The following is a 22,058-nucleotide window of genomic DNA, read 5'->3' on the forward strand; positions in this document are numbered from 1 at the left end:
GCCTCAGTGCCACTGGATTTTATTTTTATATGTATTTATTTATTTTACCCTGAATGGTAACTTAAAATCAAACTTGATTTACTGAAAACCTCTTAAGCTCTTGTGTGCACATACTGATAAAAAGACTCATGTTGTACTGCAGTTGCTTGCCCCACCCAGTTAACAAACAAATATGCTACTTTACAAATTAGGTCACATGGCATAGCCCCCAAATCCCTACCATGTATACAGTGGAATGCCATTAAAACCACAAAATTACTATCTTGGTTTAGTGCTTTTTAATATAAAGGTCCCTTTGCAACCTTAACAGCGTTTGTTCCTATTTTAATTGATACAATGTACCGAAGGGTCTTTTCTTGATTTATTTTGCTCATTGCTTCTCTGCTATGGTAGGTCTGATCCTGCAAGTAGCTTATGCGATTGTGCTTTCTTAAGCATATAAGCAGATTTAAACGAGCACCTGAGGACACACAATTTATTTTCAAGTAAATTCATAAGATGGTTGTACTTTTAGTTACATCACCCCATAAACCCAATATTTCCTAAGTAAACTAATTTAAAAAGCTATGCCACTAGTAATGGAAGGTCAGCTCTCATATGACTGTTGTGTACTCTATTTAAGTGATGGAAACATACTGTGTCTCTTTAGTGGTACTGTCAGGGAAAGGTTTTTAATAAGGCAATGCCCATCCTTATTGATCTACTTAATGCTACCCCTGCCACTGCTCTTAACCCACCAACCCTATGCATTATCTTACTAAAAAAAACTTTTAATATCAGTACCACTAAACAGGACAGAGACACATATATACACATACATTTAATATACATAAGTACACATTCACATGCACACACATTCACACACACACACACACACACACACACACACACACACACACACACACACACACACACACACACACACACACACACACACTCACTTTCACATCTAATTTCAAAACTTTGGGTTTATACAAAAGTTACAGCAGTAACAGAAACCTCCACTTACCATGGCCACAAGCATATGCCATAAGGAAAGCATTTGATGTTGCTCCTTTTGTTGACTTCTGCAATTGACAATGGGTGCTTTCAACAAGTTCTGGCACTATAAATATCTGTTGGCAAGCAACGCAAGACATACACATGCACACACACACACAGATGTACCCCCCCCCACACACACACACACACACACACACAGGGACTACATCAACTGCTCATATCCCAGCTGCATGAAAACTACAGTCTCATAGCCAGGAGTTTCTGGTACAATGCCGCTCACATGAGCCGTCAGTTGTGCTCAAACTCAAATGATTTGAGATACATTTATTGAGTAGAAGGATAAAGCCCTGATGTACAGTCCAGTCAACCTGGGTTCAAGTAGTGTCTAGGGCACTTGATGGAGTGGCACGGTGGAAAGGGTGTGCCTGGCGGGTGTACCCATACCTGTTGGGAGGGCATTTGCTGAGGATACTCACAGAGGAGGTTTGTAAACAAAACAACAGTGTAGAAAGGTGAAGCATGACAATAACAGTAAAGCAAACAGCCTTCCATAGTGACACAGCCCCAGGATCAGAAGGGAATCACTAGTGTTGGCAAATAGGCCCAAATCCAGTAGGAAAAAAAAAAAAAAACAAGATGCAAAAATAGTCAGAAAGCTTGGCAAACAGGCAAATATCCAAATTACAAATCTTGCTCCAAGTACTACATGTATTTACTTGGACAAACACCAATAAAAGAGATAAAAAACATAAACCTGGTTAGGCAGTTTTGTCCCTAGTACTTGGGAAGTCTTCAGAAAAAAGATGATCATCTCATAGAGGGTGTGTGGTCCAAAGAGGGGAGTTGCCCTTGGATGCAACTGTCAAGTACAGGAGAGAGGGAAGAAGTAGATAGGGTATATAAATAACTCCCCAGGACAGATACAAAGGATAGCCAAGTCCTCAGGACATCGTCCCTAGCAATACTGGAGTTAAGTCCAGGGGTAGGAGATAAGCTGGTAGACCTGGTATGGAAAGGGGGCACAGGAGAGCCATACCAGTTAAATGATTTCCCAAGCAGGACAAAAAAAACCTGAAATATTTTTTTTTTGAAAACATGAGACAGCCATTCAGAGAGAAAACATTCATGTTAATGTCACATAAGTACATCAACCATGGGGAGGAAGAGGGTGGGGTGGATTTTAAGATTATGCTTTTAGGCAGTGAATGAGATGGGCTTTAGGATAAGGGAGCCTGTCATGAGATTTATAGTTAGGAAGCAAGTTTGTAATTTAAATTTAGGAAGCAGGAGGGGAATGTTATGTTTAGGGAGTGAGTGAGGAATTAGATGTATGGAGGTGCAATGTTTTAGAGTTTGAAAAAATGTCAAAGAATTTAGATTTAGGAAAGGAGAAGGCAGTTTTAGGTTTATGAAGTGATCACTGAATTTAGATTTAGGGAGGGAGAGTGGAGTTTTTGGGTTAGTGACTGAATAGACACTTTGTAAAATAAAATATTCAGCTTTACTTTAATCATTTAAGAATGCTGCATCACAGCTGATTTTTACACTTTTTCAGGAAGCCATTTTATTTCTATCCTTTCAAAAACAAAGTTCTAAATATTTTTACATTGACTAAAATTGTACTTCAGTTTCTCACTCAACATGTAATAACTCAATTCTGTCTGACAAATCTAAGTTCAAGACTTTCCATTTGCCCCCATGTCTCTCCGTTACTCAGCTTCTGGTTTCTTTAACCTGGTGAGCACCTCTCTCACTCTCCTTCTCTCTCAAAAGAGGCAAACATCTCTGTTTCAAATATTCCTTCTGCCCTAAGAAGCAAGCATTTCAGCATCTATATCCCTTTCTTTTATGGGAACTGGCAAGGTCCCCTCCATTGTGTATGAAGTACACGATTTCCTCCTATGACATTGCCAAAAACATTGTAGCTCCACATCATCCACAGCAACCTTTGGGGGATATATCTTCAAACTGCATCAGTTACATTACTGTAAACGTCCGTACTTCATCTGCTAACAGATTTTCTTTTACAAGGCATTGCCATTTGCTTTTGGACAGACTCCATGTGTACTTTGTTTATCCAATTAAAAAGTGCAATACTCTCCTTGCAGCACAAGTTCACAATATGGTTTATACTGAAAGTGCTTTGCATCTCTCGTACACTTATAAACTTTATTTTATTTTATTTATTTTTGGATCCAAATCACAGCTAGATCGCATTTTCAAAAGCTCTTTGCCTTCTTATCCATGTAAATAATCAGGCTTAGCAAAGCCAGGATGTTCTTAGTAGCTAAGTACATCCCTGGTGCCTCTTCTGTCCATATTTAGAACAAATACAACATCAGACATGAAGAAGACACCATTAAATAGTATTACTTTCTACTTAATTCATAAATATTTTTAAAATAATCAGGCGGTTAGTCTATAGCATAGGTCAGTACGTTTGTATCTATACACGAACTGGACTAAAAAAATACCCACCAAACATCAATAAAAATAAGTGACATTACTTGTCAGTCAAATAATAAGCTTTAAGGTATATGGGGTGTGGTCTTTATAGCTTAACTCATTTTGCCTAGTAGGCCTTCACTAAACAACTGCTTCACTGAAAGACCGGGACTGCTCTTGTGCATAGGCTGTGATAAAACACCACCAGGTATTATTAAATAGTTTTAACTATTATTTTCCATTTAATTCATGAACAATCAGTTATTTATACTATACAGCTTAGCCAGGAATGCCTAGTGTGCATTGAACAGCTAGCTTATCAGAGGCTGCTTTAGCCCTTCTTTTCAACTATTCGGGCTGAACTATCAGAGAAACTAAGTCAAATAACTTTATTCATATCTTGCCATTAATAATTAAATGTATTTACAGGCAACTGCATCCTCTTCTGCTTGTGTTCTAGGCTATAGTGCCAAAAGATATTCTTAGTTCTTAAAGACTGTTAGAGTTCTTTTATTGGCCTTTTAGCTTTTCTTAACATTCCCAATATTCCTTGAATAACAATTAGCTTTAAGCAGCCTGAGCTATTTTCTACAGCTAGACAAGGGGAAATACCAGCAAGTGCTATTTAAATAACTAATATAAACTTATTTTCATTATATAAACAAATTTAAAACCATTAGGTTTCTGTCTTTATAGGTCAGGTGAGTGGACATACTGTTACTTGAATTGCTAGCTATGTCAGTACCCTTCCTAGCCCTGCCTTGCAGCTGTTCTGGGCAAATAAATAAGCAAACCTCATTAAAACAACTCTGATATTGTTCTTCCCATTTTATAAATAATATTGTAATGCCATCTATTTATTTTTATAATCTAAGTAATAATTATCTATTCCTCTGCTGATGACCTTCCAGTAATGCAATAACTCTTTTATGCTTTTGTCCCCCACTGCCTGCTAACCATTAGCTCCCATGATACCTATTCATTCCCTATAGTGTGAGAGCCAGTCACAGGGGCTTTCTTTTCAACAGCCACCAGGAGTTTTTTTTTTTTTTTGTTATTCCGTAACCCAACAACATTTTGTGGTGGATGCATGCACCCACATCACTGTGAAGGCCTACTATACTGTCCCATGCATATGAGCCTGTGTGCTAATGATGGCTACTATCACCAGCTTGATAAACCCAGCCAATGTCTGTGGTTACAGCAAAATGACATTTGTACTCACTCCTTCCTTCTCCTACCTAACTCCTCTGGTGCTCAAAATACCAACCAGTCTTGGAACATGGTTCATAATCAAAGGTTTTATTCATCTATGCAAAAGAGCTGGGAAACTGCAAGACACAACACAAAAAGACATTTATATCAGAGTTGTAACTAGGATGTGATAAAGGAGATGGCTGTTCTGGGCACAAACTGCCAGAGGATGCAAACATCATGTACCAATGGTGTGCCAGTGCAGTGCAGGTTTCACAAATGAATGGTGATACAGCGTTACTGTATTTGTAGTCATTGCTGAGATGCTGAAGTACAAAATATGTGGTGATGTAACTTTAACACATCAGCAAACTGCTTGTTACATTAGTGGGAAGCAATTTGCTACAGACTCAGACAAAAAGTAGTTATTCCCTTTGAGCAAACTTTTGGGAATTTGTAGAGGTAACCTGATGACCTAGATATTGCTCTGCTATATATATATATATATATATATATATATATATATATATATATATATATATATATATATATACTGAATGCACACAAATTACATCAATTTCAATGCTTCTTTCCATGATCAGGTCATTCTACATTCCTCCTAATCACGATCACCACATCCCTTACAGTCTCACTAACTTAAGTGCTTACCTGGCAAGCTTAACCAAAGGCTCTTTTCTATGCTGGTGTCACCAGCTCTTTGTTCAAATCTATCTCAACTGGTTTCTGAGATAAGGGATTTCTTGACCACATCTATGTGATAAACCAGGAACAGGCATAGTTCAATGTGCAGTGACTTTCTACAAGCTACAAGATATTTCCTTAATACCTTCCTCCTCCTCTTATACCCCACTCTACTGCTTATTATTAATCATGTTGCTTGCACTCATGCTGTAACTGCGCTGCACATATGTGATGTTAGTGCTTTTGCCTCCTCCCTTTTGCCTTTTATATACCATTCATCTTCAGTTTACTTGCTTACTCTTAAATAGCAGTAGAACAGATGGCTACACAACTCTTCCTTACTTATTTACAGTTGAAAACCTCACATAGACATGACTTGCATGTGTACTGTTTAAACTGTTGTACCTAACAATAATCAGTAATATTTAATATGTTTTATAAAACAATAATGCAATTAAGGACAGATATAATGTCCACTGGCTTTTGCATTAAAATATAGCTTTAGTGCTTTGACTTACTGTGAATTATTGTTTATCTAGACTATATTTAAAGATGACTGTTGCACAAAACACAAATGTACACTATCCTTGGCAAGTATATAACACTGTTATTTATGTCAAATAAATACTAAAAATAAACAGCAGTTTTTTATAATTACACCTGGACCAGTATCATAGATGTTAAAGTGAAGGATTACCAACTGGTACACTTGAGTTCAAAACCTAGTTGGTACACAACTGGGCAACAGCAATATATATGTGGAAGAAAGGCCTGACAATCTACTTCTGTAATATGCCATGAAAATCCAATGGGACATACAATAGAGTCCCCATGAGTTGATTTTTGACTCAAGGGTATCGAACTTGACTTTTATAAAACTTGTGCACTATATCACAATTGCTGCTTCATATTTTGTTTTCTTTATAAAAATCATTGAATATAAATTATTTGCAGGCTACAGCTACACAACACTTTGCAGAATGGAACAGTTTCTATTACACACGTAAATGAGCAGTTTAGTTTTTAAAACTCATGAATTATTTCAAGTACATGTAACAGTGATGCCTGTTGTGATTGTAGAAAGTGACAGAAGTGGAAAGAATTGATTGCGTCAACAGAACTGAATCAATCACTTCAGCCTGCTCATTCAGGTACTGCTGTGACATAATTATTTAATCACCTTCTACTTATCAAGAGCTCGTTTCATTATGCCTGATTTATTTTACCCTGCAGTGCCCCATATGCACTCATCAGTAATACATTAATTACTGAACTGACAGGGAGAAGGGGAAGAGAAATCTGTCACTGTCTCTCCTACTTAAATGAAAAAAGAAGACTTAATGATAGGCAGCTGCTCTAAATGCAGTGTCTGCAGAAGTGTAATGCATGCAATCATTTTATAATACTTTGTACAACTACAAACTTCAGTCAGTGACCCCCCCCCCCCCATTTGAAATACCTACTAATGTAATGGCAGGGAAATGTTTCTGCCATTATGTTGCACACATTGTAATTTGCCACTACATGAGTAAAATCTGTACATAATGAAAAAGTTCCTTAGAACAAGTGAGCTGGACTTGGTACTTTACGTTTATTATATTGTGTACAATATTTATGAAAGTTTGCACAAATGTAAACTTCTTCTGTGTTACATACACAACTATTGCCAATAATAATGAGAAATGTTGTGTCCCCCAACATGTAACATCTCATGATGGTCACCGTGCATGAATGGACTTGGGAAAGATAAGAAAAGCAGCAGTCAGACAAACTATTCTGAATAAACTTCAAGTTTTAGTTACTCTTCGCAACATATTTCACAAAATGATACCATTCATGAGGGAAAGACTTGATGACAGCAGTGAATTACTGTGTATAAGACACAAACTTGGCAAGACTATATTAAATGTGACAAAATTAATTTAATTTCCTTTAGCATATCGTTACTATTGCTAAGTCAACACCTGTCTGTTATTACAAAGCATCACGTAACTATTTGAAGTAACTGCATCATCTGAAAACTGCAGCAGTTAAAATAGTTTCTAGTGTGTAATGAAAATATTTTTCAAAAGCTTTAGGACAAGAAAAATACATGCAGTCAACCGGATGTCTATGCAGAGAAAATGGACATGGAAGTTGAATATATTAGTCTAAATAGTGCGATGGGAAAGGCCTCTCGAAGAGGAAGTATGAGGGGATTTGTATGTAGCCCATCCATGCTATTTTTTGGGAGGATGGTGCTTTGTCTCTCTCCAAGCCAGCTACACATCAGTCCCTCCCCCAGCGGGATTAGAGTGTATCCCTATTGTAATTCTGATCATAGCTGCGAGACCTAAACTTACAAAATAAAACCTGTAAGACTGTAAGAGATCAGTAAATAGCAGCAATCACTGTTCTCCTTCAAAGTTTTGTTTTTCTTTTGGAACCTGCAAGCATCCCTGCACCTTTCAATATAGGAAGCAGCACCCCAACACCCCTGTTACTTATAGGAAGTTGCACCCAAACACCCCTGTTACTTACAGGAAGCTGCACATTGACACCCCTGTTGCTTATACTTACTAACTCTGAGACTGTCTAACCTCAGAGAAAAGGAAATACTCCTAAACACACATTCAGCCTCACTATTACAGTACACACACTGACAATTCTTGGGCTTTACAATTGTTAAGGACAGGAGCAGATTCACTGCCCCATTACAAAAGTCCTCTCTGACAACTCTAGTGAGGATGCCTGCTAAGCAGAGAGGAAACTGAATTCAGGCAGCCATGGAGGTTGACAATTCCCCTGACGTGCACCTTTCCTTCTGCTGTGCTTCCAGTCAGGGCTTAAACTTTATCACAATGGCCTGAACATCTGGAATCATCTATGCAGAACAAGAATAACTTTTTTAAGAGTGCACTGCAACTGCTCCAGGCCACAGGATGACTTGGCTACCCCATCCCTGGAATCCATACTTTATTGCATCCTGGCTTATGCAAAGGCCTACAATACATCCTCATGCATTTGCATGCTTCAGCATAATTGTTTATGAAAGTTACACATGTCTTGGCTTAGAAGAATCATTCTCAGATTATGGGCCAATTTAACAGTAAGCAATACACAGATGCCTGCAAATTATTTTGGTAATGTAACAAGTCAGGTTGCCCCCACTCTCACACACACACACACACACACACACACACACACACACACACACACACGCACATTGGGTTGTGGACTTCATGTGAAGAAGTATACAGGAGGTTCCTAGGGTCATAGGTAAGTACTAGGCTAGCTGCCTTTGTGGGCTATTTTAAGCCTAGCTAATTTCCCTTTCTGTGCTTAAAATAACCTACCCCATTTGGTTATAGACTTTCCTTACCCTTCCCATGGTGAATAATATAGCAATAACCCACGCCTGGGTGTGGGTAATGCGGGATTTAACCACGGTTGGCGTGGTTTGGTCCCGAGGGTGAAGCCCTCGGAACCAAACAAAGACAACCGTGGTTAAATCCCGCATTACCCACACCCAGAAGTGAGTTATTATATTAATGACATTATTTAAGAAAAGAAATAATTACTTTTCTTAAATAATGGCATTGTATAATCTCTTTGCTGCCCTTCCGCGGCTGTCTGGTATTCATGGCAGTTCTGATGTACTGTGCATGCCTCGCAGTACATCAGAGCTGTGGGCAAAAGCAACGGAGAACGCAAGATCTCCGTTGCTTTTTGCTGTCTCGCTATGTTAAATGGGTTTAACATAGCAAGACAGCTTTAAAATAAGCAACGGAGATATCCGTTACTTATTTTAAAGCTGTCTCGCTATGTTAAACCCATTTAATATAGCGAGACAGGTTTAAAAGCAACGGAGATCGCAAGATCTCCGTTGCTTACATTGTGTCGCTATGTTAAAGGAGTTTAACATAGCGAGACAGCTTTAAAAAAAGCAACGGAGATCTGCATTGCTTTTTTTAAACCTGTATCGCTATGTTAAACTCTTTTAACATAGCGAGAATGTTATACTAACGGAAAAAATCCGGGCGACCGGACCTTATTCCGTTAGTATATTGAGGGATTTACAACGGGCACGCTGGTTGGGCTGGCCAATCAGCATGCACGTTTTAGAGGAGGAATTGTATAATTGTATATTACTACTAATGAGAATAACAGGGATCAAATCTACTTACAGCTTAAGACTTACAGTAATTGTGATACTTAAAGTTCTTCTGTGACCTCATACTTTTAATGATGATCTCTAATCAAATGCACTTCTGTAGCAGATCCACATGGTTATACCTATCTGCTTATAAATTGTAAGGCTTTCTTGTGCTAAATTCCTTGTTAGTAAGAAAGGAATGAGGACTTACTACACTGATATTAGAACATGATGTGAGAAATAAAACATATTGCACAGAGATATTTGTAAGTTAAACAAAACAATAAATGGCAATAAGACTGAGCATCATTTATCTTCCCCTCCCAAGGTGCAACAAGTACTGAATTATTAGAATTAGTAAACAAATAATGGCATAAAGGTACACAAATGGAAACTTTGTGGAAAATTTGAAAGAGAAACTTGCACAGAAATTTCATTTTGTAACTGAACATAAACTGTACTTTAGTCTGGCTTACTATCTAAACAGACTCAGGAATGTCAGCCAGTATTATCTAATGAATGTTACTCTCTCATTCAGCACAAAAACAATATACTTTTTATTAATCTGGCATCATAAACGTTAGAGCAATAAAGTGAAAATGAGAATGCACTGCCTAGAAGGTCATTATAACTTAATGGAAAGCTACAAAAATGAATTGACTTTCCCTTGAAGTTTGATAAAGAATGAGCTTCAGTATCATTTTAATGATGTCATGATAAGTACAAATGTTTATGGCTGGTAAATGTCAATGAGCTGCAAGCCACATTCAAGACAAACTGCCTTATTACTTTATGCAGACATGCAGCAATGAATGGCAATACATATTCAGGCACTTTTGGACATAAAACCATGTACAGTCAATGACACATGCAAAAGTCTGCATATCTTTGTCAAGATATTACCATACACAGTGTGATTTCAAAAAACATTTTGATGTAAAGGAGCACAGTGTTTTCAGGCATAAACATTTTGGATGTATTAGATCCTATATTGTTCTGCATTACATTCTATATTGCAGCCAAATCTATTGGTTTCAGAACAGAACAGTACATTACAGTAACAGTCATGTTTTTATCTGAATTCTGGCCTGCAGTTCTCATTAAATGGTTATGTTTCTAAAAAAAAATAAGCAGTTTTTCTTCCTGATAGTACATCCCTGTAGTTCCTGACCAGCAAAGCAAAACAGTCATGAAATGAGCTTTGACAATTTTTGGAGGGGAGTGAGATTTAAGAGAAGGCAGGAATTCAGCACTGTATGTAATGCTGGATTGATGATAGTTATACAAAAAAACAAATAGAAAAACATGTGATGTATAATGTTTGCAACTAGGAACATGCCAATATTGTTTTATTTATTTTATATAAATGCATGTTTGCTATGTCTTTAAGTGAGAATTCAATACAGGTGTTAAAAAATATAGCTTCCCAGGTGAAAGATAGACATAAGCGCTTCTTCAGTTATGTCAGAAACCTCAAAGGCAGCTCAAAGCAAAATGATGGACTGATGTTAATGGTGCCAAATTCACTAAACAAACATGTTAGTGAACAAATTCATTTTCAGATTTACCCCCATTTCAACCTAACTATCCCCAAGACATACCTTCATTATTCTATAACTATAACTAGGGAGCATGCCCTGGCTGCACTTGCTAAGACCATGAACACGACCCAATGTCATCCTGGGATGCTTCCTGAACAGTCTAAAACATAACTTACCATATTTCCTAGACTCATTATTTAATTATAGTGTTAAAACAAGATTTTTACAATGAGAATGGAGGACTGCATTGGTCATCTCCCTTCATAAGGGAAGACCTTCAACAGATCCTGGGAACTACAGTCACATTAGTCTGACTAGTCTTATTTGCAAAGCCATGGAAAGAATTACCATTGAAAAATTATTTTCATTGTCAAAGTCCTAGCTGAGTGTAATCTGTTTTGTTATACCTTGTTGTCTATATGTGGAGCTTTTCTCCCCGGGCCTCTGCTGAAAATGGAAATATATCCAGTTAGACTAGCCCGGTTAACAAATGTAAAATAAAAAATAAATAAAATAAATAAAATTATCAACAAGGCCATAGGAGACCTCCAGACACTGGATCCATCCCAGTTTGACTTTATCAAGGGAAGGTCATGCTTACTGATCCATGTGGTTGAAAATGTCACTAAGAGAATGTAAGAGGGAAAATCAATGCATACTGTCTACTTAGATCTGGCTAGAGCATTAGATGCAATACCCAACTCAGACATTGCCAATAAATATATGGAAGTAGGCATACACCCCTTCATAATACAATGGATAGCTAGCTGGCTCATGGATAAGACCAATGAAGTTAGGATCAGAGGCCACCCCTACAAAGAAGCAGGTCACCAGTGGAATCTATCAGGTCCCTGTGCTAGTCCCGCTCCTTTTTGACATCTTCTTTTCGGAGATCAAAGTCTACATAAAAGGCTTCTGACTGGCCAAGCTCACAGATAATTGCAAACATGAAGCAGTCATTGAATCCCACAAGATGAAAACACCCTTCAGGAAGGTCTAATACAGACAAATGCTTGGTGCCAAAGTCATAGCTTAAAACTCAATATCAAGAAATGCATTATAGCAACTTTTAGGCAAGTCTACCACCGCAGGTAACAATGTCATCAATAAAACACCCCCAAAAGTTGATTCACTAGTAAGGGATTTGGGAACTCATATAGATAGTAACCTAACCTTTGACCAGCAAATGTACAAGGTAGCAAGAAAATCCTTCTATGTTGCTCAACTTATAACTAAGGGCAGGGCTTCTAGGTCCAAAGAGGTCATAGTACCACTGTACGTGGCCCTCATCAGACTCATCATAGAGTGGAATGTCCCCTTTGCTATGTACCTGACCAGGCACATGCACCAACTGGAATGTCTACAAAGGTTCCTTAAAAAAGGAATACAGAGACTAAACACAATGTGTGATGGGCAGAGGCAGTCAGTAAATCACCCCCGAATAGATCTAATTTGAAGGTCACTTTTTGGTTACAAGGCTAGGCATATAGGGCCCTAGTGCTTTTTAACCTAGCATGATTTAACGAAGCCGTGAAATCTTCATCATTTCCTGAAACTTCACCAATCAATAAAATGCCTCAATTAAAGTTGATGCACGTGAAAATGTGTAACGTCCTTTGAGATTCACATTTAATAATGATTCCATTTTGAAATATTGTGATATATGAAAAAAATACTTTTAACTTTTTCATTTCTTTTCTACTTTCGTTATTACTACAGTGATATGCTGATCACTGAAAAGATATGTGTCATCATAAACTTTCAATAAAGTCACTTTCATATTCTGTTTGTAATATTACTGTTATTACCATAGCAACGTGTTTTCGTATAAAAGAGTATCAATAGAAAACAAGGGGAATTATTTAGAAGCAGATGACAATCAGAGGGCTACCAGAGATGACATTCAAAGGCCCATTTTCTTCCAAGATAATTTAGAAACACATGTGCTTCCTCTTTGAAAATATATTTTTCCCTCTACATAGGTAAAAATAAAGTATCTCTCCATGTGCACACACATAAATATTCACTGACTATAACAGTGGTTTTATAACTCTATAAATTTAGATGACTGCAGCAGACTATGCTTTGTGCCACATAAATGAATTTGAAAATGCATTTTCTATTTTTCAACGTATACTACTTTGCTAATCTGTTTTTTTAATAATCAATGTTTTTAAACATTTTTATTAATTTTCTTATCGCAGAAAAATACAAAGAGGTACATGCTGTTTTAGATAGGTCTAGATACTTGTACAAAATGTATGTATCACCAATATTGCTGACTTGTTTGAGAAAATGATTACTAGCGATTATGATACCCCGTAGAGAAAGGAAGAACTATTTTGACATGTAGAGATAAGAAATAGAAGCATATATCTAGTCTGGTGTCAGTGGATAAAGATTTCTGAAAAGAAACGTATGCCTCGGGAGTCAATAAATGAATTTCACCAAGCAGGAACAGTGTAGCCGCTCCTGCATGGAATATGGCCACTGAGTGATCCAGTAAACTACTGGTTTGATGTGTATGAGCGTGCCTACAGTATTCCTGCACAGACACCACTGCCTAATGCTAATTACCTCATTTGCTGGTGAAAACTATGCAAATTAGGTGAATTAGTGATTCAGCAAGCAGGCAGGTATCTGTACTAGAATAGTGTTAGTTGAAGAAATGTATTCGGCTACTATCCGAATACATTTCTGCAAAAATGAAAATGGAGGCATGACAAATACTCTTTAGGCATGCCAATAGCCAAATATATGGCCATTGCCATGGCTGTTTAAGCATAAGGCAGCGGCTCGCAATCAGGATTGTGCCAAAAAAAAAATGTGAAAACTCAATTTTAAGGGAAATCTGCATTTTGCTATTATAGTCTATGGCATGCAGAATCAAAACAATAGCGGGAACATTGGCTGTCAAGGGGAAAGGCTCTGGGGTAGTGCAGTAACTATGGACTAAGGCAGTGGGGTATGCAAATGAGGGGAAATTTATTGAATCACAAAAATCTTCTAAGTGCCAAACTGCAACTAACCATGTTGGTGCTATAGCACGATCGTGTAAGTAGAAGGCGCAACAGATGAAAAGGGGGAGTGTCATTCATGGTGTAAGCACATTGGAGCCCTATGGCACACAGATAAGGTTAGCTAAGCACAGCTAAGCAAGGGGATGTGTCTGAGGCTGTATTGACTTATTTCGTGAAATGAAGAGCATGTTCGCATCCAGGGATGGCCGTCTCTTTATGTTTACATTAGCTAAACAGATCTGCACGACATGCACATGGTCTAAAACAAACAAACAAAAAAAATGGAAATAGCAGGACTGTTTACATTTGGGCAGCGGGCTTTGGTGCTTAAAAGGGAAGGAAATGTGAAGGGAAAAAAAGGAATAAGGGAATATAGCAGAATAAAAGCAATCAAGTACAAATTACATAGTTAGCAGGTGGAATGCATCATAGTCAGCCAATCATACAGGCAGCATCTGCAGCACAACAGTATAAACTATGGAAACACGGATAAAAGAACAAACAACAGCTCAGAGCGTGTAATGCCACAATAAAGGCAAATAAAAAATTAGCGCTTTCTTTCACTTTATTTAAAACGTGAACTTCTTCAGAAAAAGACAAAGTGCCCTCCCAAACACTTGTCTTTTAAATGTACCATACACGATGTGATGTCATAATTCATCCATTTACAAAAAATACATTTAATATCCTTTTGAGTATCTTTTTTTAAAAATAATTGTAGAATCTATTGGTAATATATGTATTAAAATTAGTGAGCTAGATTTATAAAATATAAAAATATATATAATGTACTTAATCATACACTTATTAACCTACACTTATAAGTCAAAGGTAGAAAAATGCAACAAAATGACTATTAGTGTAGGTTTTACTTAAACAAAATACATTACAATGTGTGTATATATGTACATATACCTAAACCTTAGTGAATACATATGGACATGTATGCAAATATGTATACACAAGTACATCCATATAAAACCAGAAAAATATAGGCTTAAATGTGTAGCCTTATATATAAAATAGATATTGACACAATATATAATACAAATTAAGCCTAAACTACATAATGATACATGACACTAAATACATTAGACCTAAATGAAACTACTAGGGACTTTCTGATAATCCTACCTTGGTCACTAAATGGAATGCCACTAATAAGTGTCAACCAATGCAATGAGAAAAACATTATTTAGTGTGTCACAAAATATCAATACAAGTGTTATATACAAACTACAGATGCTCTTTCCCTCATTTTACTTATATAGCAAAAAGCATTTAATATTGATCATTTCATTAAGACCTGGTAATTCATCAGCACCCAATAATAATTGCCAAAGGGCTTCCTTTTGTTCTAATCTATTATTAACATCACCCATGAATAAACCTTTCTCTACAAAATCCAGGATGAAAAATTCAAACTTTTTAAATTCTCTACATACTAAGGCATGTCTTGCTAAAGCATTATTTTTATCTTTGTTTTTTATAGCCAAAACATGTTCATAAATTCTGCGTCTTAAAGCTCGAATCGTTTTACCTACATAATAACATTCACAAGACACACAGGAAGCTAAATAAACAACATAATCACTATGGCAATTAAAGTACTTTTGAGCCCAGAAAGTTCTTTTTATATGTTTAAAAGTAACAAAAGACGTATTACTTAAAAACCTACATTGTCTACAGTTTGTACAGGCAAAAGTGCCTTTTTTGGTGATTAATTCTCTAGTCCTAAAATGTGATGACAAATCTCCTTTATCCAAAATCATTTTGATGTTCTTGACCGTTTTATAAGAGAATATTGGTCTCATTCCTAGACAGTCTACCAAGTCCTTATTACCCAAAACTATTCTCCAATTTTTCTCCATGATGTTCTTAATCTCCCATAGTTCATTCACTATAGGGAGTGGGAATGCTGTATAAAACGGGTACAAATCTTGCTCTTTCTTGTCTCTGATAGAGATCTCATTTTCTTGTAGTACTATTCTTGGTTGTTCCACTAATAAGTCATTAGCTAACAAAATAGGTTTAGCTACACCTTCCCTTAGTCTTGTCACTTCTTTTTCTAGCTTTTTAATCCAATTTTTGTTGTAACCCCTTAGAACAAACATATTTCTCAGGATGACTAATTCATCTTGATATACTTTATCATCTGTAGTCAGTCTACTTAGCCTAATCATCTGCCCCTTCACTACACTTTTTTTCATATGTTGGGGATGAAGGCTATCTTTATGGAGGTACTGATTAGTGAAACATGATTTCCTAAAAATCTTGCTTGAAATTTTGTTGTTAACCTGATCTATATATAGATGTAAATCTAAAAAATTAATGTCTCTACCAAAATTTCCCAATTTGAAATGTAAAAAACTCGTAGTGTTATTTAAATCAGTAATCATGTCACTAAATTCCCATAACTCACCCTTCCATAAGAAAAACAAATCATCTATGTACCTAAAGTACATTTGGACTTTCTCAAAACTTGGGTGGTGTTTCAGGAATCTCTGTTCCCAATTAGACATCACTATATTAGCAAAGGCCGGGGCTACTCTAGCCCCCATCGCTACTCCTGATGTTTGCTTATACAGCACTTTGTTGAATTTGAAAAAATTATTATCTAGTATAATGTCCATGAGGGAACATAAGGTATTGACCCTATTACCACTCATCTCAGTGTTGTGTACTAGATAATCTCTCATAAATTCTATCCCTTCCACTTGATCGATGGAAGTATATAAACTCTTAACGTCCAAAGTGGCAAAATTCACATCCTTTTCTATTGTCAAAACTTTTCCCAAAATTTCAAGAAGTTGCCAGGAATCCCTAAGAAAAAATTTGGCTTTCTGTGCCACTGGATTTAGAATACTGTCCAGCCAAATTGATATATTCTCAGTTTTTGAATTCTTGGCTGAGACTATTGGTCTAAAGGTTAATTCTTCCAAACCATATTGTAGTTTGGGAATACCAAAAAAGCAAGCCATTAGGGGATGCTCTATAAGAAGGAAACCATAGTCATTTTTCTCAATTTCACCCTGACAGAACATATCAAATAGTAGGACATCAATTTTTCTAAAACTGACTCTCACAAATTCCATAGTAACTTGACAATAATTCGCAGTGTCTTTTAACATATCTAATATTCCCCTATTATAGTCAGTAGTATTCATGACTATAATCTTTCCCCCTTTATCTGCTTTCATGATTCTAACTTCACTGTTCTCTGATAACTCTTTTATAGCATCATTTTCAATTGTATTCAAATTGTTATATTGAACAGAGTTAGGAATTTCTCTGAATTCTTTCTCACATAAACTCTGAAAGATTTGCAGTGTGTTAATCAGGGGGAGGTTGAAAGTACTAGGTTTAGTAGGCAGATTATTCTTAGACGGCCTACTATCAGTAATGTCCTTAAGAATATACTTCAAATTCAATTTGCGTAAATATAACCTAAAATCAACCAACAGCCTACTTATTACCACCCTGTTTTGTGGAATAAAAGTAAAACCTTTGGTTAATATGTTATATACATTTTCAGACAAGATTACATCACTTAAATTAATGACATTCACAGTATAGTCATTGTCCTTGTGAGATGTAATCACCATCTCTTTTTGTTTTTGCCCTTCATTTTCTTTTTTTGTTGTGTGGAATTGTACCACCTTGTAGTCCTTTTCTCCTGTACCCTTTGTTGGTGAAAAGGGACATTTGGCTGGCTATGTTGCTGGCTTGCGACCTCGGCATAACTAGAACTAGTCGCAGCCCCTACATTGATGTCAGCACTACTAGAGTTAACATTAGTAACACCAGGTAGTTGTTGTACCTTGTCCCTTATACCCTCCGGATCCATTTCTGGGTTCGGAGAAATGCCATCAACCAATTCACTATTAGAGTGCCTAAGCCTCTCAGGTATTCTATTAGAAGCCTCTGGAACAACAGGAATATTTGTTGATGGAACACTAGTAGTATTATTAGGAGGAGCTACAACACTTATATAGGCTCTGTTGGAATCATAAGTCTTAATGTCCCTTGCAAGTTTATGTTGTTTTCTAAGAATAATAGTAGTCCGATGTTTGTCAACCTTGGCCTCTATCCCATTATATAACATAGCCAGTTCTTGAAAACAACTGTTCTTCTTAATAGATTCGTCCAACTCCTTAATTCCCGACTTTACTTTGTTAATTTCGACTTCGTAATGTTTGACTAGAATGCCCATCATTGCTAAACCAGCATCATTGTACACTTTGATTATCATTTTAGACAGAGTGTCGCCAGGTTCAACACAATTGGGAAACTTAGCAGTTCGCAGACCTTGTGTGACAACCCCACGCTGAATACACTCATTTAAGTACTGTATCTCTAACTCTAGTGTGACGTACTTAAACACTAGTCTTTCAAGATCAAAAATAAGCTTTTTGCAAGATTTTACATTATTAATGTCAATATTGTACTCACTTGATGTCCGGTTCATTGAACTGCTTTTTAAATCCTTGAACGGATTTTTGACCTCTTTACAAACGTAACCCCAGATGTTATTAACGGATAAAATCCTCGTGTCTCCATTATTATCCAAATTGTTGGTGTTTGCCGAAAGGTTAGCAGCTACCAGCACTTGTGGATGACGTAAAACGCCTTCCACATCTTTCCTTTTAACTCTTTCAATACTGTCTCGTTTAGAGTTATCTTGAAGACAATTATACACTATCTTCGTGATAGTGTGTAGAAGTTCTACATCCACATCCTTGTTGACCATCTGCTCTTCAGCACGATCGGCCCCCGGTGTGGAATGGATAGTTAGGTTCAATAACTCGTCCTGGGAGGAAGCCTCTGTAGACATAGCACGCAGATCGCTGTGAACTGGCAGATATGAAAGTACGGACTGACCGCAAACCGGATAAAAGAACAAACAACAGCTCAGAGCGTGTAATGCCACAATAAAGACAAATAAAAAATTAGTGCTTTCTTTCACTTTATTTAAAACGTGAACTTCTTCAGAAAAAGACAAAGTGCCCACCCAAACACTTGTCTTTTAAATGTACCATACAGGATGTGATGTCATAATTCATCCATTTACAAAAAATACATTTAATATCCTTTTGAGTATATTTTTTTAACCAATATTCTCTTATAAAACGGTCAAGAACATCAAAATGATTTTGGATAAAGGAGATTTGTCATCACATTTTAGGACTAGAGAATTAATCACCAAAAAAGGCACTTTTGCCTGTACAAACTGTAGACAATGTAGGTTTTTAAGTAATACGTCTTTTGTTACTTTTAAACATATAAAAAAAACTTTCTGGGCTCAAAAGTACTTTAATTGCCATAGTGATTATGTTGTTTATTTAGCTTCCTGTGTGTCTTGTGAATGTTATTATGTAGGTAAAACGATTCGAGCTTTAAGACGCAGAATTTATGAACATGTTTTGGCTATAAAAAACAAAGATAAAAATAATGCTTTAGCGAGACATGCCTTAGTATGTAGAGAATTTAAAAAGTTTGAATTTTTCATCCTGGATTTTGTAGAGAAAGGTTTATTCATGGGTGATGTTAATAATAGATTAGAACAGAAGGAAGCCCTTTGGCAATTATTATTGGGTGCTGATGAATTACCAGGTCTTAATGAAATGATCAATATTAAATGCTTTTTGCTATATAAGTAAAATGAGGGAGAGAACATCTGTAGTTTGTATATAACACTTGTATTGATATTTTGTGACACACTAAATAATGTTTTTCTCATTGCATTGGTTGACACTTATTAGTGGCATTCCATTTAGTGACCAAGGTAGGATTATCAGAAAGTCCCTAGTAGTTTCATTTAGGTCTAATGTATTCAGTGTCATGTATCATTATGTAGTTTAGGCTTAATTTGTATTATATATTGTGTCAATATCTATTTTATATATAAGGCTACACATTTAAGCCTATATTTTTCTGGTTTTATATGGATGTACTTGTGTATACATATTTGCATACATGTCCATATGTATTCACTAAGGTTTAGGTATATGTACATATATACACACATTGTAATGTATTTTGTTTAAGTAAAACCTACACTAATAGTCATTTTGTTGCATTTTTCTACCTTTGACTTATAAGTGTAGGTTAATAAGTGTATGATTAAGTACATTATATATATTTTTATATTTTATAAATCTAGCTCACTAATTTTAATACATATATTACCAATAGATTCTACAATTATTTTTAAAAAAAGATACTCAAAAGGATATTAAATGTATTTTTTGTAAATGGATGAATTATGACATCACATCCTGTATGGTACATTTAAAAGACAAGTGTTTGGGAGGGCACTTTGTCTTTTTCTGCAGAAGTTCACGTTTTAAATAAAGTGAAAGAAAGCGCTAATTTTTTATTTGCCTTTATTGTGGCATTACACGCTCTGAGCTGTTGTTTGTTCTTTTATCCGGTTTGCGGTCAGTCCGTACTTTCAACTATGGAAACACCTTACAGTCTGTTTTTTACCACAAACTCTGCACCATTGGTGTATACATGCAGGGAAATTTTAAATGGAAAAAATGTTAGGGTCTGGGCTTTGATCCATCAGTATGTGCTAGAGGTTGAGGGCAGAGAGGAGGATAATGCTGACAACCACCACAGACCGAGGAGGAGGAGAAGAGTGCTCAGACCCAGGGTAACCTACCAAGGGCGACATGATCTGGAGTTAGTAGAGTGCTACAGGATGGGCAGAGACATACTTCAGCAAATTACTGAGCTGTGCCAGCCTCAACTCAGACCTAGAGCCAACAGAGGGCAACCCATCCCAGTGGATACCAAGGTATGTGTAGCCTTAAGAATTCTAGCTACAGGTACTTTCCAAAGACCTACTGGGGACATCATGGGGGTCTCACAGACATTTGAATCCAGGGTACTCCACCAGTGCCTGGATGCCTGTTCCAGTGAGCACATTTACTTCCCCAACATCCCTGAGGAGAGGACCAGTAATATGTGTCTCTACTACCATGTAGCAGAATACCCAGAGGCACTGGGTGCCATAGACTGCATGCACATTCACATCAAAGCACCACTCAGTGAACAGGGTAGTGTCTACATAAACCACAAGAGATTCCTCTCCATCAACTGCCAGGTTGTGTGCAATGCCCAGGGCATTATCATGATTGTGTGTGGTGGCAGCCCTGGAAGCTGTCACGACTCTCACATCTGGCATTTGTCACAGCTGTACCAGGCATTTGTCAGTGGCGCATCCTGTATGGCCATCTGGTGGGGGATGCTGGCTATACACTGGAGCCGTGGATGATGACACCCATCAGAAATGCACACATAACCACACAAGAATGCCAGAATGAAGCACATGCACAAATCAGGATCATTATAGAGCATGTTTTTGGGATGCTTAAGTCACGGTTCCACTGCATTGACATATCTCTTGGAGCCTTGCAGTACTCTCCAGCCACATGTGCACACATGTTCATAGTATGTGCCATGCTAAACAATATGATCCTGCAGAAACAGCTGCAGCAGGAACAGCACTGGGAAGGGCCAGACAGCCCACCACCATTGCCAAGGTCCCCACAGGCACAGACAGACTCAGATGAGGAGGCCCCTGAGCCTGGTCCTGTAGGCAGATATAGGCATGCCCAGTCTGCTCAGCCTTGGCAAAGAGGCAACACATAGCACACACACTGACACTGTAGGGACCCAAGGACTGACACCTTTCTCTGACTCTCATACATAGTAAAATGGATGACACACACATCACATTACCTGTAACTTACCATTTATAGGCAGTGTATTGTGTGCATCTAACATAGGTGGCCCTCAAACATCATCCTCACAACTGCTGCAGGTACAAGGTAAATCAGTCTTCTTAACAATAAATGAATGAATTATTATGTTTTGGTAACATATCTATGGTAATGCTGCATGCATGCAAGGGAATGGGGTAGACTACTGGGATAGCAGCACACAACTGACAGCTATGTGGGACACCAGGAAATGTCTGGAAAAAACTGGCCTCCACACACTATGCAGTAG

This window comes from Protopterus annectens, chromosome 4.part0 (genome assembly GCF_019279795.1).
Source record: "Protopterus annectens isolate FY-2018-M chromosome 4.part0, PAN1.0, whole genome shotgun sequence".
Lineage (NCBI taxonomy): Eukaryota > Metazoa > Chordata > Ceratodontiformes > Protopteridae > Protopterus > Protopterus annectens.